We start from the raw sequence: 12,122 nt of genomic DNA, 5'->3' as shown, positions 1-12,122 counted from the left end.
TGACGAAATTGTTTTCCAATATTATTCACAGCCTGCTCAAACATTATGAAGAAAAATACCAGGGGAGATGAGAAGGCTGGATAATTTACTCCTGTTTAGAAGAGAGGGGAACAACTTGCCCTTAAGAGAATTCTGAATTGTATTAGGATGGTGGGGTCATTTGTTTACATGCCATTGGTCTTCTGTGATGCTTTATTGCATACAATGTAACGCTATTATTGTATTTTTCATCAGGAGATGCTTTTATGTGATCAATGAAATTAATTTCCCTTTTATAATGTGCAGCATCCCCGATCATTCGGAAAGAGTTAATGCTTTCATTAAAAACCATTAAACACATTCATAAATATGCCTACACGTGGAATTGGTCAATAGCTTTTTTGCTAGCACAATCTCTTACTGATTTTGTAAGTTGGCTAATGAAGGCTAAGTTCTGACCACTGGTCATTTTCTAAACATTGGGTGCAAATGTTCTCAGGACATTGCCAATAGTGATGCCAGTCACTGTATATTTTAAAAAAGCAGAACAGAAAAGTGCTAATATTGCAAATATAAAGTGCAAGGACCTCATCCATTCATCCATACATAAAAGACGCCCTGTTTGTTGCAAGCACACTTTCACCGCCATATGGCGGTAAAGTTCATTAGATCAAGCACCATTGAAGGTAGAAGCAGACACTACATGGCATTTGCTAGATCTGGTTTTATTACGCTGGTGGCGGCTAGTTGGAATCTATTTTTGTTAAGTAACGGTGGGATTAAGGAGAGTGCATTTCTAAAATTTTGCTACACACTTGTGTCACTGTTTCTGACAATGACAACCTTGTTTACAAATCGACCTTTAATGAATTTCAGCCTTAAGCCATTTAGAATCCTAATCAACTTATCTCAAAAGCCATCAAAGTTTTTTTTTTTTGGGCCAGCTCTGTGCCCTCCTTGATGATTATGATACTCAAGTAGATGGTGGATGTGTGCAGAACTGCTCCATGCTAACTAGTTACGCAACCCCTAGCGTTCTTCTTTCTTCTTTTCTTTTTTTTTTCTTTGTGTCGTTTCGCTCTTTTTGCCATTAGGTTTGAATGCGATAGGTTTCAACTAAATTGCAAATAATTTCACTCCAGAATACTAATTTAATTTCTGGACAGATAGAGGTTGACATTTAGTGGTTATCTTAATAATATAACCTAGTCCTTCTCCTCTGGCACAGCAACAACCCCCCTTTTTTTGGTTTAAAGAACTGAAGGTTGATGCCAGGAAGGTTCATATTTTGAATTAATTATATTCTCTGCAATTGCTCTCGACAGCCCTTGTTTTCAGCCTGTCAGGTGTGACAAAGCCAAAGTGCCAGCATTGCATCCAGCCCATGGTATGCCTGAGAGGAGGACTGACAGGGCCAGCCCTGAAATCCATCCTGAGAGAACAACTAGTTAGTAACTACCAGGTCCATACACGCCTATTGATGGTCAAAACAGATTCAACTTATTGCACATTCCATAACACAGTACATATATTACTCATATCATTAAATACACGTTACATTAATTATATTTAAATACGCCGCAGTTTTCTCATCTGAGGTCATTTCGCATAAGTACATCCTGAATGGGGCCCATACGTCCTCCGGGCAGTTGCTTGGTATCACAGTCAGTGTGTATTGTTCCTCGCATTCATTTACGTAAGTCAAATTACGGAGAAAGTGTTCAATCCTTGGTGGAGACGGGTTTGTCCAACATTTCAATATACATCTTTTGGCTAGTGCACAGGAGACATTGAACAGTCTCCTGGTCTTTTCAGGTTTGCGTATGTCTCCGAATAGGTATTTTTGCGGAGAAAGGGTCGCTGGGATCTGCGTGATCTCTTCCAATATTTCCGCTACAGCTTTCCAAAACGTGGTTAATTAGGGGGCACTCCCAATACATATGATATTCAGGGATTAAAAAATATAAATCCCATGGGGAAACAATAGCACATCGAGTCAACAAAAGTTGCAGATCATCTAATCAACAAAAAAAATAAAAACGGAATACAAGCCCCCCCCCAAGCAGCAGTGCATGTGAAAGAGAACAGTTAGCTCCCTCCCTGTAGCTGCAGCATTTAATGAGACACATACTTCCGTTTTCCTCCCCCCAAAAAACTGATTTTGCCCAGGTGCTAACTTACTACATGTTTTCCTATCCCTGTGATGGCCTTTCAACACCAGAAACCCACAAAATTAAGTTCTGCACAGGGGCAAATACCAGCTCTTACAAAGGATACAAACTGCTAGAAATTCAAAATGGCAGCAAGCCTTTTAAAGACTTCCGTTCCCTGGCTTGGAATAGGAAGCAAACTAACCAATCAACTGAAAGTCTGCCTCGGTCAACGCGAGAATGATGAGGGGTTTAAAACTGAGGACCAGATCCATAGACAGTGTCTCTGTGGTGGGCGCTGAGGAGATGAGTTTGTTGAGAAAGCTGGAGAGCACCAGAGAAGGGGAACCCCTTGAATCCAGAAGAGGGGTGTGTTACAGCAAGGGGAAGAAAAGCCTCGAGAACCAAAAAGTTGGGTGTGCTGCAGAGAGGGGGCAAAGAGCCTGTTGAGCCCCAGAAGAGGGGTGTGCTCCTGTGAGGAAGAGGTGATCTCTGGCACCCTAGAAGTGGGGTGTGCTCCAGTGAGAGGGAAGAGAGCCATTGAAACCAAAAGAAAAATACCCCTGACCCAAGAGAAGGGGGAGGTGAAAAGTAGTATGATACAGATTATATTTGATTCATTTAAGAGGGGATGCATAACTGAAGGAGAGCCACTTGAACCCCAGAGGAGGGGTGCTGTATATAATGCAGCCACAATTTTTAGGTAGTTCAGTACAGGTTGCGGACATGTTAAGTCTGTCATGCTCCCCAACTCCACCTGACAAACTGCGGCTAACTCTGCACATCATTGAAAATAGCGGTGAAATTGGCGATACATCAAATCACCAAATGTGGTACCTTTGTTCTGGGAGGAGTGGGAAAGGGAGAAGCAAAAGCGTGGATTATTGCTTTTATCCCTCCATTTGCCACTATGTTCAATGTTCATTCTAACACAACCATCTCCGCCGTGCTTTCCTTCTCCATCTTGTGTGAGCACTTCAGTTTACACCTGCATGAGATGTCCATGCAGGCATGAAACAAATGGATTCCAAGGGAATCCGCCTTGCATTAACACCTGCTCGTGAATCGGAATCCATTAGCAAATGCTGCATGCAAAGCTTCATTTGCAAGCAGAGTTTACTTTTTCACAAAACAGAGTAAAAGTTACTAGCGACGTCTATTTCACCTGGTTTTACTCTTTACTTTTGCACTCCTCCTCGCAAAAGTAGAAAATTGCGTGCAGGGGCCCCAACAGCACATACATGCAAGGGTTGGTGGTTCCCTGCATGAAATTAGCACTTTCAATAAAATGGCCTCCAAAGTCTGAAGGTGACTTCCCTTGATTTTTAAAATGATTTTTCCACAATGTGGTGGAAAAGTCGAAAATTGCACAGAAGGACCTTTTTCACAAAAGTGCAAACAGGTGTGGTTCACTCCAGTGCAATTGCTATTTTACTTTTCTAATGTCCCCATTGCAGCTCACAGGGTGGTGTAAAACCAGGTGTAACACCTTTTGGCACCACTTTGTAGCTTATTTTCGAGTTCCCCATAAAAAGATGCCTGGGGGCCTGTTACATTTGCATTTTCACATACATAGGTCCCCACCACCCTACTGTCCTGATTTGAATGGTACATTGCACAAGCAGAGGGTAAAAAGGAGGCGTGCATGCTTCAATGACACCCTTTTGCACTCTGCCATGAAAATGAAGTAAACGCCACCTTCCATGTCTGCATTGCAGGCAGCATTTACAATGGATTCCTATGGAGTCTGCCTCCTTTTTGCTGGTGCAAAAAGCCGACAGACTCCAAAGAAATCCACAGCCTTTGCGCTGTCATGAAAACCTATGCTGGTGCAAATGCAGTAGACAGCCCCAACTCAGGAAGGGATCACCCAATTAAAGAAAAGCATACACAACATCACTCTAGGAGCCCCAGAAAAGTGCCTGCAACATTGCCAAGACAAACGAGAGAAATGCTAGCTTCGATCACTCCGAAACATAGAAGATATGATCAGCAAGAGGAAGCTAACACGAAAAGACGGATGGGGAGGATAAAAAAACCCAAGGAGCAGATCACCACGCCGCCCCACCAGAGAAACAAGAGAAAGGAAGAAACAGAGCCTCACTAAGGAAAGGAGCTATTCTTCAGAAAATCCAACAGCAAGGCGGGAACCACGAAACAGAACAACAAATGTACCCTTGAGAAAAATACAAAGTAAGTTTATATTCAAATTGAAGCAAACAAAAAAGCACAACGAAAATCTAATTCTGAACAGAACGACAATAATGAGGCTATTCTATCAAATACTGAATAATTCAAAAACTATTAAAAGAGACAGACAACAGTTTCAACATTTTGGGCTACGAGCTGACAGAAGTAAAGCAAGATGGCACAGTCGAACAAAGAGATAACCCGCATCCACGAATAGAGCAAGAAAGGGGCTACCACGACCAAAAAAGAAAGAGTGAGAGGAGTAATAAAAAACTTGGGCCTGACAGCAAGACCTCTCCTGACACTATACAAGAAGGAATACACAGAGAAGACGAGAAAGATGAGGAGCGGAGACCCTTAGGACCAAACAAAACCCTCTAAACTCAGCTTCGACATCAGCAAAACAAAAGGCAATTACTCAAAAACTGAAACAACAAAATCGACCCTAAAAGGTGGACTTGGATACCACCTTCATCAAAAACATTAAACAGAATCTAGCCATCAGTAAAAGACCATGAGGCCCTAAACCCAGGAAATGAAGATCAAACCAGGGGAGGGACGGAGCCACTCATTAAAATGGCCTCTTGGAATACTTGAGGATTCAGCCACCTGACAGCCCCAAGTGAGGCAGATCTGGGCTCATTCGATATCATCTGCCTCCAAGAGACAAAGCCCCATATGGACGGTTACACAATAGTATTTACCACAGCCAGGAAAGGGTCAACAGGTAGGCCGACAGCAGGCCTTATTACAGCAATTCGCTCAGGCTTGGACTTGGACATCTGTGCACAAATTTTGCCATCAGCATTTATACAAGGGGTCATATTGACACCTAGAAAAGGAGATCAAGTAACAATGGTCCGGCAACATCGTAAAACATCATACTGTTAAACACGTATTGGAACCCGGATGCTATCAAGGACGATGTATATCTAACTATAATAACCAACACTTTAGAAGAGGCATTTCTGAACCACCATTACGATCACGTAATAATTACAGGCGACTTCAACGCAATCTGTGCAGACATTGGAGATCAAAGGAAACATCTTCCACGATCAGCACCAATTTTCGAAAGAGGAAGATTTCTGGAAAATTGAATGGCCGAAAATGACCTTCACAATCTTCATTGGACACGATCTAGATCCAATTTACACCTACCTACCTGGGAACGTAATAATCAATGCAGCACGAATGACCATACCTACGTCTCAAAGGAACTATTATGGCTGATTGTCACTTTCGCAGTTGTTCGAATTGCGACTAGCGATCATAACATTTTGAAAACAACCTGGTTTGCTCCCAGAGAAATAAAGCACAGAATGCTGCACGACTTAGCGCGAGGAAACAGACTAAAATTATTGGAAAAGTCAATTAAGACCATCACTAGCAAGTAATTGGAAACTACAGCTAATAAAAACGAGACTCAAAGAGGCATGAGTAGTGCAACAGATTATATGTCCCTTCTACAAATATACACCATGAAAAGTCGAAAAGATCCAGTGGGAAATAAGCAGTACCGTCACAACTATGATATCCAACTAGTAGCACGAAGGAAAATCTTGAGACAATTCATGTCAACAAAGAATCTAATACGCCAGAAAACCAAAAACGTGTAAAGCAAGCCAAAATACAATACAAGCATTGGCTAGTCCAGCGTAGACACACATTATACCAACTCGATGCTGAGGAGATAATGCGGGCAATAAGGGGTAAAAACTCAAAAGAATTCTGGTCTCTGATCAGAGGTATAAACGGAGCAAATGATGACCTTCTGCAAAATAATGTCGGGGAAGCACAGTGGGTTTCACATTTCACCAACCTGTATAAACTGTCTTCATCAACAACCTACCAACCATTACCCACCACGACGATAGCATGGGGAATTCCGGAAGACACAGAAAAAATTCTGGCAAAAATTAAGAAATTAACAAATTCAAGAGCACTTGGGCCGGACGGTAAATCTAATTTGGAACCGAAGAAATACCGGGAAGCCTGGGCAAAATTCATGAATGAAATTTTGAAGAAATGCAACAAAGCAAAAGAGATCCCAACTTCATGGAGGAGGGCTACGGTCAGGGGCGTTGCTAGGGGGGGCTAAGGGGGCTATAGCCCCTGATCTTTTGGTTGTAGCCCCGGATAGAATCTCAGGAGCTACAGCCAAAAGACCAGCTAGCCCCCAGTCCCAACAGTTCCGACAGCAGCTTAGCCCCGCGTCTTTTCCAGACCTAGCAACTCCCCTGGCTACGGTAATCCCGTTCTTTAAAATAAGTGCAAGAGACGATCCGTGCCAGTTTCACCCAATAGCCCCTCTCGACGTGATCGGAAAAGTCTTCGGATCTCTTGCTCTAGTTGCCTTTCAGAATTGGTTGAAATCTGCCAATTTATCAGACCCATTTCAATCGGGATTCACAAAGAACTCAGGGACAACAACAAACATCCTTTTGCTAAGTACCATTAAATCAAGAACCATGCAGGGCGGACCCACCGTGTATTTGGCACTGATAGACCTGGTACAAGCATTCGACAGGGTCAGCAGAGAATGCATGTGGGAGAAACTAGAAAACAAAAACTGTTCCGAGGTAATAACTGGGCCCATTCGAGCACTTTACCAGGAGACTTCTATAAGGGTGAGGCTCAACAAATCCAGGCAATTGTCAGAGGAGATCAAGACAGCCAGGGGCGTGAAGCAGGGGTGCCCTTTGGCCTATATAGCTGAATACTCTGAAACCGAGAAAGAGCTAAGAATCTTTCCACCATCAGTAGGAGGAGTTAAGATATTGAGAATATTATACTCTGCCGATATCATACTACTAGATTTAACACCGGTGGGATTACAAAGACAGATCAACAACCTGCCACAATACTTGGAACTTAATAACCTAGAAATGAACAAAGCAAAGACCAAGATAATGGTCATAAGAAAAAGTTTTTTTAAAAAGGGGGAAAAGGTCAAATGGAAAAGATGTCCTTTCAGAGAAAGTGGAGGTCTTCAAGTACCTGGGAGTGATGCTAAGTAGCACCCCTCTGGAATAGCGCATGCAAGATGCCCTCTTTGCAAGAATAAAAGCATTGACGTTCCAAGCAAAGGCAATTGACAAAAAGTATGGATGGTATTCATTGATCCCAGTGTTCAACTTTTTCAAGGTCAAAGTAACTCCAAGTATGATCTATGGGTCTATGGGTCTAACACAATGCCTCTGCTACCAGGTTCCCTCTAGGCAAAAATCTAGAGCTATTTCTGGAGAAAAGTTCTTGGTTTGTCCCAAACCACACCCATGACTTTAATCAGAAGAGAATTATGCCTTCCATCAATGGCGGCAATGGTTACAAGAAACACACTAATTCTCTATAGGAAAGTCATTACAGAACCCAGACCGCAGATCATGAACATCATTAATGCGGAAATAGTAAGCGGCAAGAACATCATAATGACTAAATGGACATCAACAAATAAAAAAGAAATTGGACGACCTGGACACCACCGCATCAGAGCTCTCAGCCAACCCCACCAAAGTCACTAAGCGACTAATAGAGATGGACTGGATCGCGACCCTTACTCTGGCCAATCAGTACAAAACAACAAAGGACATTCCCACCACGCCAATGAAAGTAAACACAGTGGGAAGCTATTTGGCAAAATTCCCGGACAAAAACCTGGCAAGATTATTCCTAAGATGTAGACTGAATCAGATCAAGACAAATGAAGTAAAGGCTAGAAGGAAGCAATCATCCACCAACACATGTCGTTATTGCAGTAACAACGAAAAGATGGAAACAACTCGCCATTTGCTACTATCCTATCCAGGAACTCAACTGGTCAGAACACAAAATTTGAATAAAATCCTAGCAAGCCGGGAAACCTTCGACAAAGAGACTTGGTGGAACGCCTTGGCCAGCGGCACAAAAAGAAGCTGGGCGACAGGGGTGACCCTATTCTTCAGAGCTTTGAATTTAGACCAGCGCAACGAACATTCGGAGTGACATAATGTAGAAGAAACTTTATCTCGAACCTTGTTTTTCTTCCACGTCTGTTGGACTCTACGGAGCTGTTCTATAAACATTGTAACACAATTAAAACAAATAAAAACAAATGCAGTAGAATTTGTATGGCAGAGAAGAACGAAGCGGGTGAAATGTAAGTTACAATCCACTCCTCCTCACCACCATACAAATTAAGGAAAATGGAGCGTGAGATGAATAGAAGACGTAAAAGCCATATGCAAGTATTTTTCGCCTTTCATTTACGTTACGCCTCTATCAAAAGGACCCTTCTTTCTGTGCTCCAAGGACTTCAAAATGTGTTCCGCATTAACCTGGCTTGCTTTTGTCTTCTTTACATGAAAAGTAAATATGTCAAACAAAAAAATAAATAATTAAGCATTCCAACATTAGAGCATCTAAGGAGAATACCTGTTATTATAAGCAAAGGTTGTGTTTACACAGTATGAAGTGAAATATATGAAAATGCTTTATTGTACTGTCACTTAATGCGCTTTCCTCAAATTAATTGGATCGATGTAATTGTGTTAAAGTACAGCAATCTTTTGCAATAAAAATCCAGTTCATATATCATCACACCAAGGATCTTTTGAATCCACTTACCTTCTCCCTGTCAATACAAATGAGGTAAAGGGCCAGAAAATGCAGCATTTTTTTTGTAGCTCGATAAAATGTTGCCTGCCAACCAGTGAGCGACCTTTCTTGTGTGTCCCCAAGGTGGCAGTGTTGCACTTTGAAAGGTGCATTTAGTCCAAACACAGTGCTACAAATACAGCATGCGAAGATGCCAATGAAATTAGTGTCATTATCCTTCTTGATTTCTTCGTCTGTGCGCTTGGGTCCTTTTCAAAAACTATCAAGAAAATACTGTCTAAAATGCATTTGCTAACTTCTGCATGACCTTACGGCTTTTATATGTACTGTGCCCACTAGTACACTCCCGTTGTCGCTTGCTATTATCGATGATCTCAATGCCTTTTTCTTGATGTATGCCTACTTTCAAAGGGGGATCAAGCACAATTCGCAGTTTGCATTCACTGATTCTTGGTGAGACCGGCTAGTAGTTTTAAAGATCAACATACCATCAGCCAACCCTTTGACTCAGCGCGGCCATGCCCAGATGCTTGGATGGCATTTTTGTAGCCGTCTAATGGACGCATTTAAAGTTTACATAATATTAAAACCCCAGTGAGGGGGCGGGGTGGCAGCCTCCAAGCCAATCAGGATGCTCAGAACAGGGGCTTTACCATGGTAAACCCCCAGCTCCAAGCATCTTCGGAGCTGAAGGCCACTACCTTCCCCCTGCCGGGTCCGAGGGAAGTGCATTAAGACGGCCTGGAAAGTCCCAAATTACACAGAGGTCCTGGAGCCAAATCAAACTGGACTAAAGAACAGAAATAGACAACATGTGAGGCAAACCCCAGCTTTATTACCATCAAAATAAAGCAGGGACAGCATACAAGCATGAAAAGTCTTGACACTCTCAATGTGCTTATCAAAAGTAACAATTTACATATTCTATATTCGTCATAACTGACATACTGTAATCTTAGTTACCAAAGCCTATGAGGTACAGGGATTGGATAATAGCAGTGACTACATATATATTCTATAGGTGTTAAATTTCTGATTGGGCACTGCTTATCTGATGGCTCCTCCTGCGACCACCTCTAAATTGATAAAGGTAAAAAGACATAGGGCCCGATTCATGGAATTTTTTGCATGGTTCAAAGTGGCTTTGCAGTGCTGAAAAGTAAGTTTGCACTGCCTACAGAAACCCTGATTCATGGAACTGTGCAAAATGTATTTTTGCAGTGCAAAGACAGTTCAAAGCCATTTTGTACTTCAATAATTACTGGACATGGTCTTAGTACACAACCACGGACAACTGACAGGTCCTCAAGACATGAGCCAGACAGGAGAAGGCGAGAGAGGTTCAGAGACTGCTTCCCTTTCAATTAAAGAAGGTACCACCCCTCATTTCTAGGCCATGAGCCAGGGTGATCTCTTTGTATTTGGCCTTGTGTGGCGTCTTGTGCATGCAGATACTTGTAAGGAGTAAGGCAGGTGTCTTATCTGTATTCGTTGCTAATGAATAAACAGTTTTCTTCAATTATAGGTCACGTGTGATGGGATCGTGTTTGGAATGATTTCATCCTGCATTTATTAGGATTTTAGCTAATATTAATGTGAGTCTTATGGTTCCTTGTACCACTGGGTTAGTCTTCATGGAGTCTTTTGGCTTATAGTTGTCCTGCACCTGGCCTACAAAGGCTGGTTGAACTTTTAATTAATCTGAGAATATATGGCTTGCATCTTGGGAAATGTTATCTCGTGCTTTCACTGCAATGCTCCTATCCTCCCTTATTCATGGTAACTTTGGCCTGGTTTGCTAGCTGCTGTCTGAGCTCTGCATGGATCTGTATTTCGTTATTTCAGCATTTTGAGTTCTCAAAAAGCCTTGAGGCCTTTCCTTCACTTATAAGCGTGCCTTGGCTTCCAATTTAGAAAAGATGGCTGCCCATTACTGTTACATTTCTTTGTAAGTGAGCTATATTTACATGCCGTTCATGTTTCATTCAGCTCATACATTGCTTATGTTAGTATTCTTCATGTTTTATGGATGCCATGTTAATTAATATTCTTCATATATAAATGCATGTGTTACCTATGTTAGCCTTCTTCATGTTGAGCACACATTTGCTTCTTGTCTAATACATGCACATGTATTGTTACAATGTTGGTTTGTTTCACTTGTGCCATCTTCAGCTTAGATTGTGTTCATCTCCTGCTGTACCTGCCTGGGATGAGGGCGGTATGGTTGTTTTAGTGAGTAATGTTTCTTACCTGTGCCATATTGAACTGGGGGAGGGGCAGAAGCTTTGGATAACGAATTCATCTGCCGCTCAACAAATACATCCCCACACGTCACCTTACACTACTCTGTCTCCCGCTGCCCCATTTTCCACATATTTAGCTCCCTCCCACCCCTGCCCAACTTACCTGTGCTCCCTTGTCCCTCTGTGGCACTGAGAATACTAGTGTTCCTAACGCATGCCCGACGCAGCAATGGCCACCATGTAAAGGGCGAAGGGACTACGTTACTTCCCTTCTCCCCGATCCATGGCTGCCATCTTGTTTTGTAGTTTTTCTCAAGATGAGAAATGGAAAACAGACACGTTTCTCAACTGGAGACAAAAACAGTATTAGTACCCTGGTTCTAACAGCAATATAATCCTTGCTGGTGGGGAGGGAATTACTGAATTGGTAATGCCCCCCCGCTTGGTGTATATTACTTAAATACATTGAGTGCTAATTCAGAGTCCTCTAGCGTTTAGACACTGTAATTACTGGATTCAAACTCACAAAGTGCAAGTTTGCTCGATGTTTGAAGGAATCGCTTAACTTGAAAGCTAGGCAACAGCAAGCAGAGCATATATTTTAAAGTTGAGGGTGCAGGGGCCGGAAGCCTCTAGAGCTGGTGTCTCCAACCTTTACATTAATTAGCAAGAGCTAATTGTAGTTAATGGCAAACAGATGGCAGCAACTGGTGAGGGCAACTGGGGTGGTGATGTCCATGAGTATGCACATTTGTACCAAGATTTATTTGGTGGTTTGTTTGGTTTTTAATATAAAAAAGGAATATGCCTTTACTGTGATATTAACTTCAAAAATATCTTTATGTCTATATTTTCTATTAGTAGCTGTCTCCTAAAACTTGTCAAGCATATCAGAATGTAGAAAACCAATCGAGACATTCAATGCGACATCTGCTACTGCACTTCCATTGTTAAAGACTTG

Source organism: Ambystoma mexicanum, chromosome 2q (assembly GCF_040938575.1).
Source record: "Ambystoma mexicanum isolate Mex_15411 chromosome 2q, UKY_AmexF1_1, whole genome shotgun sequence".
NCBI classification, from domain to species: domain Eukaryota; kingdom Metazoa; phylum Chordata; class Amphibia; order Caudata; family Ambystomatidae; genus Ambystoma; species Ambystoma mexicanum.
Note: the sequence above shows the minus strand (reverse complement) of the source record.